General features: G+C 39.2%; 1 protein-coding gene across 1 annotated transcript in view; it reads right to left on the bottom strand.

Moving 5' to 3' along the window:
* CNTNAP2 (contactin associated protein 2) overlaps positions 1-17,770 on the bottom strand; it is a 2,342,027-nt gene that overhangs the window by 1,684,917 nt on the left and 639,340 nt on the right. The window lies entirely within an intron of this gene.

Raw genomic sequence — 17,770 nt, 5'->3', positions numbered from 1 at the left:
GCTCAGGACAGCCGTAGCATCATCATAATGCTTGCATAAATACTAACTCTGTGTACCAAGCACTGGCCATGATTCTAAATAAAGTGAAAATTTGGTACTCCATCAGAACCTTGATATTGTTATTGTGTACATAAACTAGTAATGTATTAGTCATTCTTTTTGAAGAACGTGATAGCATGATTCTTTTAATGTCTCTATGCTCTTCAAATGACAGTCTCACAGACATAGAAAATAAATTTATGGTTACCAAAAGGGAGAAAGAGGAGGGTACAAATTAGAAGTATGGAATTCACAGATACAAACTAGTATACGTCAAGTAGATAAGCGACAATAATTTATTGTGTAGTTCTGGGAATTGTATTCAATATCTTGTAATAGCCTATAATGGAATACAATCTGAGAAGCATAAGTGCATCATTTTGCTGTATACTTGAAACCAATATAGTATTATAAATCAACTCTACTTCAATAAAAAAAAAAGAAATTTAAAAAATGAGTGTTCTCAGTTAGTCTTAGAATGCCCTAGAGCAAGCAACCTTGAAATTCCAAATTTGTTCTAACAGAAAAGGGATTAGAAAAGAAAGTTGCATATTTACAACTTGACTGTAAAACATACACACACAGTAACCACATCAATATAAAACCTCATAAAACCCAAGTATTAGTTCTACAGAGGACACATTCTTCCCAGCCCTCAGTTACAAAGGTAGGAAAAGCTGGACTAAGGCTTTACTTGAGCTATAGGTTTTTAGGGAAAAGTGTCTATGTCTAAAGCTGTATTAATACAGAGGCCACTGGATATCTAAGCCTGCTTCATTGAATTCAGTCATGTAACCGGGTTCCTCTGGAAATATGTTTACCACCAAGATAGGAAGTAAGTTTACCACCAAGATAGGAAGTAAGTTTACCACCAAGATAAAACCTTGAAACAGCCATGTGTTCTACTGGATGTGTGTTTAAGATGAAGGGAGTTCCAACCTGGGAGGTCTAGGTAAACTACACTAAACGTCCAGGAAAAGTTGTGGCATTTTAAGAGTTTTCTCTTAACAATTCCATTTTCAGGCAATGCAGGTATACCAATAAAAGTAATTGCTCCTTGAAACTTTGCCATCATAAAATCTCCAGTACAATGCCAAGTACATAAAAACTACTTGGTAAAGATTTTCTAATTAAATGAAAAAAGTAAGTCAGCTAGAATCAGTTTCCAGTCTTTCTACTAATTTTAAATAGTGAAAGAAGGCTTGAAAATGGAGGTCTTTCAGATTCTCTCTTTAAATAAGGTTTACTTCATTGATGATATTCATATATATTTAAATTTACTCATTTGATATTTAACCAGATGGTCAAGATTCTTATTAGAATGGAATTTTAAATTAAATATATATTTGATTGAGAAAACTGTTCACTTAAAAAAGAAAACTTTTCCTAAACCCTTGCAAATTTAAGTAAAAACATTTCCAATTATTCCCACAAGTTAATGCTGAAGTATTATTTCCCAGAATGCTTCTGCTTCAGTCATGACTTATGATTGGCTTGTTTATTCCTATTGTACCCTATGACATAGTGTTTAAAAATATTAGGTCTCCTTTATAAACATCATTCATTAGTGCTGCTAAGTGAAGGCCCCATATTGTCATATTACAATTTCATTCATGCAAACTTATCCAGAGGCTTGTGCCATATATGCTTATGATTTTCAGATATATACTTAAGACACATGTTAAAATAAAATTTCACTGCATAGGCAGGGATTGCAAAGAAAATAGTGAATTACAATGGAGTTTCCAAAATGTCCTTCTAAGAAGAGTGATTTTTCTTCCTTTTTTTTCTTTTTTTTTGAGCTAAAGAAAAAAATATATACACCCATATACATGCATATACATACATGACTTGATCTAATCATCAGGGTGTAATGACAAGATGTTTATAAACATTCTGAGGATGACAAATACCCCTGGTGAATAAGGCCATCATGTCAAGTTCAGAAAAATAGGCATCCACAACTTCTTCCACTGCAGTCCACCTATGGTTTAGTTTTAAAGGAGGCACGCGAGCCATTTTGTCAAGTCCCTTGTCATATAATAACCTACTTGTATTTTCTCTGAACTCTGACATGCTTTCCCCATAAAAATAAAAAGGGGACATACTAATTCTAATTCACAAGCACTGCTCTTCACTAATCAATTCCACTATGTCAGAGTTGATAGCATATTGACTGATGTACCAAAGTTAACTCTGGATTTCAGATAACAAAAAAGAAGTGGCAGGAAATACCTATCAGGGTTTCAATGCAGATGTCTGAAGGGAAAAAAAAAGTTTTTTTGCTATCTTCAGTAAAATATTTTCCTGCAAAAATTATGTAATTTCTATTGAATTCTATATTTTTTTAAAGATGAAAGCAATTTAACTTTCAGAATTTCAATGTCCTTTATGGGACCTAAACCATCATGGTATGGGAATATTGGTAATGTCTTTAAAATATTTGTGCATTTGGTCAATACTTCTCCTAGGGCTGAAAATCAGTGTACATAAAATAACCACACAGTTCTCAGCTTCATATTAGCTCTCTTCCTGAATATTTTCATTTACCGCACTAGTCATTTCAACTCTATGTATCAGTCATCTTTTCCTCCATTTCTATATCTAGCAAATCAACAGTTTTTATTGTTCTGTCTTTATCTATTCAACTCTTCTTCACTTCCAGTGAAATTAATTCATATTTATGTGACTGGTTTCTGGTTTCTCTCTCTACTGCTAATCTTTCTCTCTCGAGGCCACTCTAAGAGCTCCCCCACACCAAGTTTCCTAAAGCATCCACTTAACAGGGCCACCTTCTACTTCAAACTTTAGAGTAGTTCAATATCACTCTTCTGTCTGGCACTGACGACCCCGAGTTCTATTTCTACCCTCATTATTTTCCATTAGTTATGTATATGAACCTTATGAGCAGATTCATCTTGTCTATTCCTTCGTGAATCAGGAAAACTGAGGGTCCATATGCTGGTGGTGGGTCATCATAAGGGGACCCGGCAAAACTGATGCTGGGCATCTATCCTCATTCCATCTGGCTGCTGTGCTAAGTTGCTTTAGCCCTGTCCAACTCTTTACAGCCTTATGGACTGTAGCCTGCAGGCTCCTCATCCATGGGGTTTCCCAGGCAAGAATACTGGAGTGGGTAGCTATTCCCTTCTCTAGGGGATCTTCCACTTTAAATAAATAAATATTATCATTTATGTTCTCGAGAAATAAATATATAGAAGAAGAAGAAGAAAAAAAAGACTGCAAACTAAGCTATCAGGAAACCATGAAAGAAGGCAGATGGACAAAAATTCCACAAACTGGCTCATTGGAGCACTGCCAAAGCAAGCTTCCACTTATTTTTTTTAAAACACAATCTAAAAGGAGAAGCATGAGAGTGAAAGCACATAATTATTACTGCTATTATCATCACTATGCTCTATAACAGTTGTTCAGTAAGGAGAGTTTATTATATGGTTTGCAAAACAGGTCAACACATCTAGCTAAGTTAATCACTTCACGCCTCGATTATTCTATTGCCTCCTCTTGGATTTCTTTCAATCTCTTCTACTTCCTAAGCATCCTCCAATCCCATCCTTCCCAGATCCATATGTCCCCCATCCCTGTTGCTATCCTAGTATATACAGAGTGCGCTCTGATTTCCTACCATCTACAGCTTCACTTTCAGCACCTGGACAGCGCTCACCATCTGATGAGACTTTTGTTTCGTTTTCCAGATTAACCTTGACCTTTGGTTATTCATATATGATTTCCTTCCCTCCAGGCTCAGGTCAACATCAGATTTTGCTCACGATATTTTCTCCATTGAAAACAATATTCAGGTTCCTCACCATGGATCCACATCCTTTGTGGATGTGTGTTCCTTTTAGGAACACGCTCTGGGCTTTCTAACTTGTTTGCTTATCTCCTCTGTCATGTTTAGTGATGACACTCTACCATGTATACAATGTATTAACCCACTATGTAGCTCTTATATATTAAAAAATAAAAAAAACTTTTCTCATGTGAAATACATGTCAGTCATGTCTAGGCCCTTATCTATACAGTTGTCCTATATAGCTCATAATAGACAACATAACAACGGGCAAGTAGTGAGCAGCCAAAAATGCCTCACAATTGTTTCATAAAGTAACTTGCCAGAAGCAAAAATCCTAGCTCATCTTATTGGTTCTTTACAATTTCAGATAAATATCATATTTTGGATTGTTTTATTTTTCCTCACACTTTGATTAGTTCTTTTCTTAATGGAGTACAAACTCATGGCTAAAAGCTCCCTCTACTGGTTTTCTTTAACATATCAAGAAGAAAATTTAAAAACAATTATCCAAAATATGGCCTTCTCTGATGGCTCAGACAGTAAAGAACCCGCTTGCAATGAGGGAGCCCTGGGTTGGGAAGATCCCCTGGAGGAGGGCACGGCAACCCACTCTAGTATTCTTGCCTGGAGAATCCCATGGACAGCGGAGCTTGGCAGGCTGCAGTCCACAGGGTCACAAAGAGTCAGACACAACTGAGCGACTAAGCACAGCGTCCAAAATATACTTCCTAAGAAGTTATAATTAATTTAAGTAATTCAGAAAAGTCATAATGGTATGAGTCATTATTTGTCTGTGCTTTTACTCATATGATCTAGTTTCTGGAGAATTTATGCTACTATAGTTTGTAATCAGCTATTTCTTTCGAAGAAATATTTCATTTTTCTTCTGGCCATCAGTGCCACTATGCCTCATTCTGTACATTTGAATCATTCTTTCAACTCCAGTATTTCCTGGGAGGCAATACAGCACAGCAGTCGAGCACCGGGGCTCACGAGTCAGGCTAACTTCCTCTGCGCTGCCTTTAGCTTGACCCTTTATTAACATCAATTAACCTGATGAATTTATTAACATCTGCGTATCTCACTTTCTTCACAAAAGAAATGGGGATAACAGCAGTTCTCTCGTACTGTTGTTGCAGGTTTCAAACGTTCAAGCAAAGCACTCAGCACGAGCAAGTATCACATCTTCAGATCCTGGTAAGGCCACAACTCACTACTTCATCAAAAGCAGAGAACGAACACAATTTGCTGAGTCTCTTTCCCAGTGTCTTTGACTTTTTTTATTCTCTCAACTTTGCCATGATTCTGTTGTCAATATTCTGTATCTTCTCCCTGGTGTTTCCCAGTGATCTTGTTTGTATTGCCTTCAGTTTATTTATTTTTTTATCACTGTGGTAATCATCCTAACAAAATCTTATTTGTACAGTATTTTTATCTATATATAAAATGTTGTGTAGCAGAATTCTAGAACTTATTCATCTTGCATTAACTGAATTTTTATCCAAAAGAATTAGGAATCAGGATCTCATAGAGATATTGTTATCCGCATGTTCACTGAGGCACTGCTCATTATAGCTGATATGTGCAAACAGCTAAGTTCACTGACGGATGAATGGATTTAAAAAGTGGACCATATCTACGATGGGATATTCAGCATTAAAAGAGAAGCTCATTCTGTAATATGTGACAGCATGGGTGAACCTTGAGGACATTATGCTAAATGAAATAAGCCAGGCACAGAAAGACAAATATTGCATGCTTCTACTTAGATGTGGTATCTAAAATAGCCTTCCCCATATTTTTAGATGTCTTTCAATTTACTTGCTAGATATCACCCCAAATGGCTCATACTCTGTGCAGAAAAATAACTGACCTGTTCCTTGAATGAAACACAAAGAGAGTTGGCACACACTTTCATTAGAGTCTTATTTTATCCTTTTCATTATGTTTCGTTGAAGTCAATAAACAGGCTTTCAACAAGAACAAGTTGATTTAATGATTACTGGATTTCAGAATCATGGCTGCCAACTAAGACACATTTTTTTCCACTACAGTCCATAAGTTTAAGAGCATGTTTATTGATGTGAATTATATCATTTGCAGAATGTAAGGTGAAGCCTGTGGACACTGGAGACAGAACTACTGTTCCCATAACCTGTTTATCTCTGGCAGTTAGGTAACCTTGTCCTTCAACTGCAAAATAGGTATTATGCTCATTTCAATTATTTGCATATAATTAAAGATTATTGAAGTAGATTATCATGCAGCCTGGTTTTAAGTCCTACTTATAGTCTAGTAGATATATAGATAAAAATATCTGTAATGAGCAGTGCTGGTATGATTAAATATGAGGTATTATCACAGTATATATTTAAGTATGTTATATATATATATATTTCAAACTAAGTTTTTATACTTGAATTCATAATAATTTTGACTTGGTTTTTGTTAAGAATGATATCCCAGGAATTTATATTTATCACTTACTGGTAAAGTTAGGATGATAAAGAAAGAGTACTTTTTACATAAATCTCAGAATGTTGATATTGTTCACTGTGAAGGTCACTTCAACAGCAATTTATTTTCATCTTCATGATATTTTGGAAACATTTCAGCACATTTCCAAAAGACTGTTTCCAATTTAGATTTCATGGTTAAACATCTGGGTTTCTTTCTCGGTCCATTTAGCTGCATTTCATATATATACCCTCCACTCCTTCAGAAAATAAAAATAGATTTTTTAAAAACTCAGGAGGTGAAAGACAACAACATTACACAAAATTAAGGGGCTTGGGTGACTTAGTTTTGGATAGTCATTTTTAATTCTAGAAAATACAGTGAGATTCCTTGAGGAAATCATATTAAACATATTTTAGCATCACTGTAAAGGCAGAGTTTTAGAATTAGAGAATACACCTGAAATTCATTCATTCAAATACAAGAGCATCACTGTATTTAAGACTGTTTAGCCCTAAATACTTGATCCAGACTCTTTCCCTTTAAACCAGCCTACCTTGTAACCTATCCTCTTGACAATGGAGAGTTTGACTTATGCAGACTGTGTATTGTCTAAATTTTATGCAAAAGTTATAATCAGCTCTAGAATCTCACGTGAGGTAAGTTTCTGTGTTCATAAATCTGTTACTTTTCCTATGTAAAAATTTTTGAACTGGGTTATTGAACACTTAAATCTTTAGATGTGGTTTCAGCTTTTATCTTGTTATTTTTTAGTGGCAATGTATTTACACTAAAGTTGGGACTCTGAATCTCTTCTTTCTTCTACAGTTACCCCCATCTTTAGGTGTATACTTTAATATGTGTTTTTGAAAACTGTTTTAAGGTTCCATACTTCTATCTTAAGAGATTCTTCTAGAGCAACTTTCTTTTGATAATCCTTCCATAGTTTCCAAATTAGACACCAAATGGATGTCAAGTAGCACCCAGATGTTGAGAAAATGTAATTTATATATTTATGTACAACTGTGTGCAGCCTTGTTCCAAGTAAATGTTCCAAGTTAGACTAGGGCTTGCTCTATAGTCAGTACTTCATATTAGTTATTATTATTATCATAGTTATTACTGAATGCATTAATATCCCTGCCTTTCTCAAGGGAACTCATGCTTCTATGACATACAATGAAGATTACATGGGGAGCCAGTAGCTCAACATGTAGACAACTCTGTATTTATCCTTGGAAAATAGAAATATAGATTCCCTCAACTGAGGTCACCTAAAGGAAAAATTACGTTTCTATCATCTTCATTCTCATCTGAAATGAAAATTCAGTACCAGTAGGGCGGTAGAGAAATGTCATTAAGAGATTATGGTCCACTGCACTCTCAGAGATTTCAGTGTAGAAAAGATTTGTCTGACCTACTATTCCCAAATGAGTCTAGTTCATCTCTAGGAACACTGTATAATGGATAAGATATTTGTTTTGGTGGTCAGAATCATGGATATAGATTGTCAATATCTTGTTTATTATTTTAAAGAAAGCAATGCCAGACATACTTGAACTGACTTATTCAGTCATCATAATAAATCAATATGCTAATATTTCCATTAACACTCTAAGATTATTAGTGGAGGAGCCTGGTAGGCTGTAGTCCACGGGGTTGCTAGGAGTCGGACACGACTGAGCGGCTTCACATTCGCTTTTCACTTTCATGCATTGGAGAGGGAAATGGCAATCCACTCCAGTGTTCTGGCCTGGAGAATCCCAGGGATGGGGGAGCCTGGTGGGCTGCCGTCTATGGGGTCGCATAGAGTCGGACACGACTGAAGCGATTTAGCAGCAGCAGCAGCAGCATTTTTGATTAGAATATCAACTTTTGAGAATGTAGTTTCTCTTCTACGTATCTTAAATAGATTACTTTTTTGTATGATGGTCAAATCAATTTTAAAGAAAGACTGGAAATCTATAACCTAAAGAATAACAATATAGGTAAACCTATAAATTATAAATGCACCAAATTTCTCTCTCTTCTTTATAAAAGCCATAGAATATTATATAACAATGACAATAAAAGTAGAAGACAATTTCAACAGAAAAGAAAATGAGGCCAGGCCAGGTAGCTGACATAAAATACTTTCTTCACTGACAACGGATAGCATCAGGGAATGCCTGATGAATTCTGAGTTTCTCTGAAATAGCAAGGTAAACTCATTTGAAGTTGAAACACTGTCATAACATTTGACAGGAAAACAAGTTTTAGAATATGTGAAATGAATGTTTTTGTGTAATGAGCTTTTATACATTATCTGTGCTAAACATAAAAATGATACCTGCAAAATAGTGAAGTCTAAATTGTGTGAGATTTATGGAAACCAATTTGAGGCTACTACTACAGAACTCTTTTAAAATGTCTCCATGAAGTTTCAGTTCTGGCATTAAATGTTCACAAGGAAAAACAGGATTTACTCGATGATTTCTAGCCTCTGTACAAAGCGATTTTCAGACTAATTCCCTGATGTATACCAGATGATCACTGGGGAAAATTATGTAATTCAAAGTGGGCAGTCAGCACTAAATGTCATCCTGTTTTCTAATATATTTGGGTGTTTAGATGTGGATCAGAATAAACTGTGGAAAACTCTGAAAGAGATGGGAATACCAGACCACCTAACCTGCCTCTTGAGAAATCTGTATGCAGGTCAGGAAGCAACAGTTAGAACTGGACATGGAACAACAGACTGGTTCCAAATAGGAAAAGGAGTACATCAAGGCTGTATACTGTCACCCTGCTTATTTAACTTCTATGCAGAGTACATCATAAGAAACTCTGGGTGGGAAGAAGCACAAGCTGGAATCAAGATTGCCGGGAGAAATATCCATAACCTCAGATATGCAGACGACACCACCCTTATGGCAGAAACTGAAGAGGAACTAAAAAGCCTCTTGGTGAAAGTGAAAGAGGAGACTGAAAAAGTTGGCTTAAAGCTCAACATTCAGAAAACGAAGATCATGGTATCCTGTCCCATCACTTCATGGGAAATAGATGGGAAACAGTAGAAACAGTATCAGACTTTATTTTGGGGGGCCACAAAATCACTGCAGATGGTGACTGCAGCCATGAAATTAAAAGAGGCTTACTCCTTGGAAGAAAAGTTATGACCAACCTAGATAGTATATTCAAAAGCAGAGACATTACTTTGCCAACTAAGGTCCGTCTAGTCAAGGGTATGGTTTTTCCTGTGGTCATGTATGGATGTGCGAGTTGGACTGTGAAGAAGGCTGAGCACCGAAGAATTGATGCTTTTGAACTGTGGTGTTGGAGAAGACTCTTGACAGTCCCTTGGACTGCAAGGAGATCCAACCAGTCCATTCTGAAGGAGATCAGCCCTGGGATTTCTTTGGAAGGAATGATGCTAAAGCTGAAGCTCCAGTACTTTGGCCACCTCATGCGAAGAGTTGACTCACTGGAACAGACTCTGATGCTGGGAGGGATTGGGGGCAGGAAGAGAAGGGGACGACCGAGGATGAGATGGCTGGATGGCATCACGGCCTCGATGGACGTGAGTCTGAGTGAACTCCGGGAGATGGTGATGGACAGGAAGGTCTGGTGTGCTGCGATTCATGGGGTTGCAAAGAGTTGGACACGACTGAGTGACTGAACTGAACTGAACTGAAAATTCAGTCACTCAATTGTGTCTGAATGTTTGTGTCCTAGACTTTTGTCTGCCAGGCTCCTCTGTCCATGGAATTTTCCAGGCAAGAATACTGGAGTGGGCTGTCATACCCTCCTCCACGGAATCTTCCCAACTGAGGGAATGAACCCATGTCTCTTACACTGGCAGGCAGATTCTTTACCACTGAACCACCTGGGAATTCTCCATGCATGATTTTTACCATAAATCACATAGCTAATGAAAATTAAAAACTACATACATACTTATACACTTATTCAACAAATGATTTAACACTTTCTGCATTCTGGGTACTGCCCGGTATTCTGGGTTTCCATGATGAGCAAAAGAGAACCTCTGCCCTAAAGTAACTTTGGTTAAAAAAAAAAAAAAAAGTCAAAGAAATCAAATCCCTGGCACAAATGGTAGTTTCCTACTTTCCTGACCCACGTGGTTCTGTGCTGTTTAGCTAAACAAAATGCCTGGCAAATTCTCAGTCTAAGATTTTCAAGTATTCCTTAACAGAAGATAACAAATTTCCAGGCTGCCAATCTGCTACGGTGAGTTATATCAAAGGACTGCAGACCATGCTCTAAATTTAGGCAAGGTTTCTTGATTCACTCTCCTTGTATTGCTTAGGTCTTTGAAGCCAAGTCTCTAGGGCTCTGCTTACTAAATGTTCCTCAAACATGGAATTAAAAGCCTGATGGAAATAAAAAACAGCGGGCAAATATTCATGTAATCCCACATTTCCCTGTTCCCCAGTCTGACAACTCTGGCGCCTTTGGCCTTCTTCTTATCCTAAGCTGTCATTCAGTCGCAGCCTGAGACATGAGTAGCTTAGAAATTGTGAGGACTCGTGTAAACTCTGGACATAGCAAGGCCTGATGGACTTTGGTTTCAGCCTCACTTGCCACTCACGAGTGGTCTGACCTTTGACAAATCATTTAACCCATGTGGCATTCAGTTTTCTCCTGAGCAAAATAAAAGTTTGTCCAAGATGCTCTCCAAAGTCACTTCGAACTGGAAAATGTCATGAGTTTATGAACACAATAACCACAGGGCTGCTGTGAGTCTAGCACAGTCCTAGTTCGGATTTCGTGGCTGGAAAATGCCTTTAAAGATAAGCTAATATTGGGATTCCCCTGGCAGTCCAGTGGTTAAGACTTCACGCTTCCAATTCAGGGGATGCGAGTTCAGTCCCTGGTTGGGGAACTAAGATCCTACATGTTCTGAGGCCCACCAAACAGAAAGGAATTTAAATTGCATTTGATTAAAAATAAATATCTTTTGTCAATGTGATAACTGTTTAAAGCAAAGGTATAAAGACAACTGGAGAAGGCAATGGCACCTCACTCCAGTACTCTTGCCTAGAAAATCCCATGGACGGAGGAGCCTGGTAGGCTGCAGTCCATGGGGTCGCTAAGAGTCGGACATGACTGAGCGACTTCACTTTTACTTTTATGCCTTGGAGAAGGAAATGGCAACCCACTCCCCTGTTCTTGCCTGGAGAATCCCAGGAATGATGGAGCCTGGTGGGCTGCTGTCTATGGTCTATGGGGTCACACAGAGTCGGACACGACTGAAGCGACTTAGCAGCAGCATAAAGACAATCATTAAGTGGGGAGAGGGGCTTCTTTGGTGGCTCAGTGGTAAAGAATTCGCCTGCCAAAGCAGGTCTCTGATCTGGAAAGCTCCCACTTACTGTGGAACAACTAAGTGCATGTGCCGTAACTACTGAGCCTGTGATCTAGAATCCGGGAACCAGGCCTACTGGGCACACAGGCTGCAGCAGCTGAAGCCCAGGCACTCTAGAACCCGTGGTCAGCAACAAGAAAGGCCACCACAACGAGGAGCCCGCAAACCACACCTAGAGTGTAGCCTCTGCATGCTGAAACTGGAGCAAAGCCCACAGGGTGTCCAAGAGCCAGCAGGGCCATAGGTAAAAAAATAAATAAAATTAAAATGTCAAAACAGTAGGGAGAGAATAACAAGGAATCGTAAGGAGAAATAAGCTAAGTAAAATGTTTTGAAATTCACTAAGCCAGTGAAACCGAGGGTGGGAATTCTGTTCACCAAACCATCAGTTACTCATTGGGAAATTGTTATTGAGGATCTATCTGCTAAGTATGATTCTTGGCCCTGAGGACACAGCTGTTAGCAATGCACACAAGGTGTTAGTCCTTGTATATTTACAGTGGGCTTCCCTGGTGGCTCAGGTGGTAAAAAATCCGCCTGTAATGCCGGAGATGCAGATTCAGTTCAGGGGTCAGGAAGATCCCCTGGAGAAGGAAATGTCAACCCACTGTAGTATTCTTGCCTGGAGAATCCCATGGGCTGTACAGTCCATGGGATCGCAAAGAGTCTGACATGACTGAGCGACTTTCACTTTCACTTTACTTTCAAGCAATTCACAATTATAATGAAAAGTCTTAAGGTGAAGTGAAATAGGAAATGTTTGCCAGAAGAATGCAAGATCTAGAAAAGTCCATACTTAGTCATATTCATTTGTTTGCAAATGGAGGAGCTATTGCATCATTGCATTGTGAGCAGTACATTAGGCTTTTATTCGGAGTCACAGTGACCCAGATTTTAACGTACTTCCCTTTCTAACATGGGGGCTTCCTTCTTTATCCTTCAGTAGTAAAGAATCTGCCTGTAATGCAGGAGACACAGGTTTGGTCCCTGGGTTGGGAAGATCTCCTGGAGAAGGGAATGGCAAGCCCACTCCAGAATTCTTGCCTGGGAAATCACATGGACAGAGGAACCTGGGAGCCTGTATGGGACAGAGGACCCCTACAGTCCCTAGTAAAGTCATACTCAAAATTCTCCAAGCCAGACTTCAGCAATATGCGAACCGTGAACTCCCGGATGTTCAAGCTGGTTTTAGAAAAGGCAGAGGAACCAGAAATCAAATTACCAATGCTGGATCATGGAAAAAGCAAGAGAGTTCCAAAAAAACATCTATTTCTGCTTTATTGACTATGTCAAACCCTTTGACTCTGTGGATCACAAGAAACTGTGGAAAATTCTGAAAGAGATGGGAATGCCAGACCACCTGATCTGCCACTTGAGAAATCTGTATGCAGGTCAGGAAGCAACAGTTAGAACTGGACATGGAACAACAGACTGGTTCCAAATAGGAAAAGGAGTACGTCAAGGCTGTATATTGTCACCCTGCTTATTTAACTTCTATGCAGAGTACATCATGAGAAACTCTGGGCTGGAAGAAGCACAAGCTGGAATCAAGATTGCCGGGAGAAATATCAATCACCTCAGATATGCAGATGACACCACCCATATGGCAGAAAGTGAAGAGGAACTAAAAAGCCTCTTGATGAAAGTGAAAGAGGAGAGCGAAAAAGTTGGCTTAAAGCTCAACATTCAGAAAACGAAGATCATGGCATCCGGTCCCATCACTTCATGGCAAATAGATGGGGAAACAGTGGAAACAGTGGCAGACTTTATTTTGGGCTCCAAAATCACTGCAGATGGTGACTGCAGCCATGAAATTAAAACACGTTTACTCCTTGAAAGAAAAGTTATGACCAACCTAGATAGCATATTCAAAAGCAGAGACATTACTTTGCCCACTAAAGTCCATCTAGTCAAGGCTATGGTTTTTCCTGTGGTCATGTATGGATGTGAGAGTTGGACTGTGAAGAAGGCTGAGCGCCAAAGAATTGATGCTTTTGAACCGTGGTGTTGGAGAAGACTCTTGAGAGTCCCTTGGACTGCAGGGGGATCCAACCAGTCCATTCTGAAGGAGATCAGCCCTGGGATTTCTTTGGAAGGAATGATGCTAAAGCTGAAACTCCAGTACTATGGCCACCTCGTGCAGAGAGTTGACTCATTGGTAAAGACTCTGATGCTGGGAGGGATTGGGGGCAGGAGGAGAAGAGGATGACAGAGGATGAGATGGCTGGATGGCATCACCGACTCGATGGACGTCGGTTTGAGTGAACTCCAGGAGTTGGTGATGGACAGGAAGGCCTGGCGTGCTGCATTTCATGGGGTTGCAAAGAGTCGGACACGACTGAGTGACTGAACTGAACTGAACTGAAACAGTACAAGTGAGGGTACTTAAGGAATCAAAAACTATTCCCATGTCCTACTTGGCTGATGTTAAGTTGGAAAAAGAGATGGTATCAAGGTTTGTAATATCCCTTGTCCTGATGTTTAAGCAAACACAATTTCATAACAGTGTAATTGCCTAGTCTGTCCATTATTCATCTAAAAGAGAAGTTACCCCATTTCTCCAAAGATATACAGATGACCAACATGCACAGGAAAAAATGCTCAATATAGCTAATTATTAGAGAAATGAAATGAAAACTATGAAGTACCCCTTCACCCTGGTCAGAAGGACCATTATTAAAAAGCCTACAAGTAACAATGCCATAGAGAAAGCAGAGCAAAGGACACTGTTTTTACACTGTTGGTGGGAATGTAGGTTGGTGCAGCCACTATGGGGAGCAGCACGGAAATTCCTTAAAAACCTGAAAACAAAGTTGCCACATATCCAGACAAAACTGGAATTCAAAAAGATGCATGCACCCCTGTATTTATGTCAGCACTGTTCATAACAGCTGAATATGAAAACAACCTGAAAAGCCTATTGACAGATGAATGGCTAAAGAAGACTCAGTAAATATATACAATGGAATACTGGGCAGTCGTTAGAAAGAACAAAATTATGCCATTTGCAGCAACATGGATGGACTTAGAGATTATCGTACCAAGTGAAGAAAGTCAGAGAAAGACAGACACCATACAATATCACCTATACATGGAATCTAAAATATGTCACAAATGAACCTACCTAGGAAACAGATACAGACTCAAAAGACAAAGAAAACAGGCTTGTAGGTGCCAAGGGGGGAGGGCGTAGGGGGATAGGAATAAGGTCCTACTGCGGAGAAGGCAATGGCACCCCACTCCAGTACTCTTGCCTGGAAAATCCATGGACAGAGGAGCCTGGTAGGCTGCAGTCCATGGGGTCTCTAAGAGTTGGACACGACTGAGCGACTTCACTTTCACTTTTCACTTTCATGCACTGGAGAAGGAAATGGCAACCCACTCCAGTGTTCTTGCCTGGAGAATCCCAGGGACGGGGAAGCCTGGTCCCACAGAGTCGGACACGACTGAAGCGACTTAGCAGCAGCAGCAAGGTCCTACTGAATAGCATAGGGAGCTGTATTCATTATCCTATGATAAAACTAAAGGAAAGAGAACATGAAAAAAGCAAGCAATATGTATATAACGAATCACTTTGCTATACAACAGAAAGTAACACAACATGGTAAATCAACTATATGTCAATAAAAGCTAATTAAGTGAGTAAATGAGAAATGACCCATTTCATTCCTTATTTGATTCTATCACTCATTCATTCAGAAATCCACATGGCAGTCAGGTACTGTCAGGTACATTTGAAGACAGTGAAGCTACCAAGTCACTGAGAAAATGTCACCAGCTCAGTTCTTTTCAGCTTAACTGTAGATATTTATTTAATATGTCTAATGTGGGAATGGGACAAGGGATTGCAATAGATGTTCAAGACACAGGGGCTTAAAATCCATTGGGGAAAACAAGGCACATATGGAAAAATTAAATAACAAGGAAAGTTAATGTGATATTAAAAGACAAAATCTTCCCTGGTGGCTCAGAGGTTAAAGTGTCTGCCTCCAGTGCAGGAGACCCAGCTTCGATCCCTGGGTCGGGAAGATCCTCTGGAGAAGGAAATGGTAACCCACTCCAGTATTCTTGCCTGGAGAATCCCATGGACGGAGAAGCCTGGTAGGCTACAGTCCATGGGGCCGCAAAGAGTCAGACATGACTGAGAGACTTCACTTTCACTTTCAAAAGACAAAACTAGTTACAGAGACAATCGTCTTTATTGAAGTTTGGAGAAGGGGAAAACAATAAATTGGATTTGTCGCCAATCAATTCTAAGCAGCCAGTGAAAACAGTTTTATGTGCTAGAAACATTATTTTCGTCATTATATTCACAGAATGTTGCTTCTGATTTTTGGTTAGGAAAGTGTTGTGAGGGAAATGATCAAATTATATCATCAGTTGGTAAAGAAACATAAATTTAATAGCTGTTTGGGCGTAACAGATAATGGCAAGATGTTGCTGACTTACAGTTAATAGTGTACCAAGAAGCAGTCTTTCCTGACTGGTGATGATTACCTACCTACCTATTAATCATCTGATGGTTAAACTGATTAGCTGCAAACTTGCTAGCATTTTAAATTAGCTTTACAGCCCCTCACCTTTCATTGCTATGTAACTTTTCAAAATATATTAGAATTTTGATTAGACAAACAACAAGCTGTCTGTTTTATGTTATTTCCGAGGTGAAGAGTCCTTCACAGGGTTTTTAGACTGGTAATTTCTCCAACATTTTGCACAGAAATGAATGCAAACAATAAACAAATGAAAACAATCCAATTTAAAGGCATAACGAGCCTTTAAACTAAGCTCATTAGATGAGTTACTAATTTAATAAACTCCTAACCTGTTTTCTATTAGGTTGAAAGATGCATTACATATATATCTTTGTATATACACATGTAACTACTTACCTAACACACAGCATAAACACAGTAGAAAGGTATGCTCGTGGTGGTTTACTCGCTGTCATTTCCAACCCTTTTGACCCCATGGATTGTGGCCCACCAGGCTTCTCTATTCATAGGATTCTCTAAGCCAGAATACTGGAGTGGGTTGCCACTTCCTTCTCCAGGGGATCTTCCCCATCCAGGGATCGAACCCGCATCTCCCGCATTGCAGGCAGATGCTTTTACCACTGAACCACCAGAAAAGCCTAGTAGAAAGGTATATAGGATCACAAATATGTATGTCAATGCATGTATATTTCATTTACATATCTATGCTAGTATTTGTTTAACACAATTTCCTTTTATTTTTTGAGTCATACACAGTATAAACATGCCTTTCTCTCAATTTCCTCTTTTTCTTCTTTGGTAGAATCGGCCTAGTACTCATTGTTGGAATAATCTTTTGGCTGGCCTCTGTAATCTGCTGGTCCTTCTCAAATTGTTCCTTCCCCATTGCCTTCAGCTTTCTAAAACTGGCATTTCCTGATATCAGTCCCATGTTTAAAACTTACTGTTGCAATGTCTACATTTTATTTTAAAAATACATTTGCCTCAACAATGTGATACACGTGTACATGGTGTTTCGATCTGTGCCCTAGAGCAGGTAATCCTGACGCTGGGAAAGATTGAAGGCAAAAGGAGAAGGGGGCAGCAGAGAAGGGGATGGTTAGATAGCATCACCGAAGCAATGGACATGAACTTGAGCCAACTCTGGGAGACAGTGGGAGAGAGAGGAGCCTGCGTGCTGCAGCCCATGGGGTCGCAGCGTCGGTTATGATTTCATGACAGAACATCAATAGAGATGGTGAGTTAATGCAAGAACTCAAGTGGAGAATGTGGTTGCTATGCTAGAGAGTTTGCCACCAATGGAAAGACTGAACAGAAGTCCACCGCCCTGACGTGGTCAGCCCTGGAGAACTTACTGGGATACTGAATATATGGAAATGATTTTTCACTGGTGAAGTGAGAGGCATTCAAGATAATGTGGCTACTGGTGATACTGTGTGAGCATCTCTCCCCCTTCCTGAACAGGGTTTAAGAACCAAAGCCAGTAGTCTACACCAAATATAATCTTTCCATTGAGAACAATGATCCAGACTAAACGCCCCTCTCATTCTCCCTCTAAGCTGCTGACAGAGGATTATGCTGCTTGATTCTGAC

The sequence above is a fragment of the Ovis aries genome, chromosome 4 (assembly GCF_016772045.2).
Source record: "Ovis aries strain OAR_USU_Benz2616 breed Rambouillet chromosome 4, ARS-UI_Ramb_v3.0, whole genome shotgun sequence".
Lineage (NCBI taxonomy): Eukaryota > Metazoa > Chordata > Mammalia > Artiodactyla > Bovidae > Ovis > Ovis aries.
Note: the sequence above shows the minus strand (reverse complement) of the source record. Positions and strands in the feature narration are given on the sequence as shown.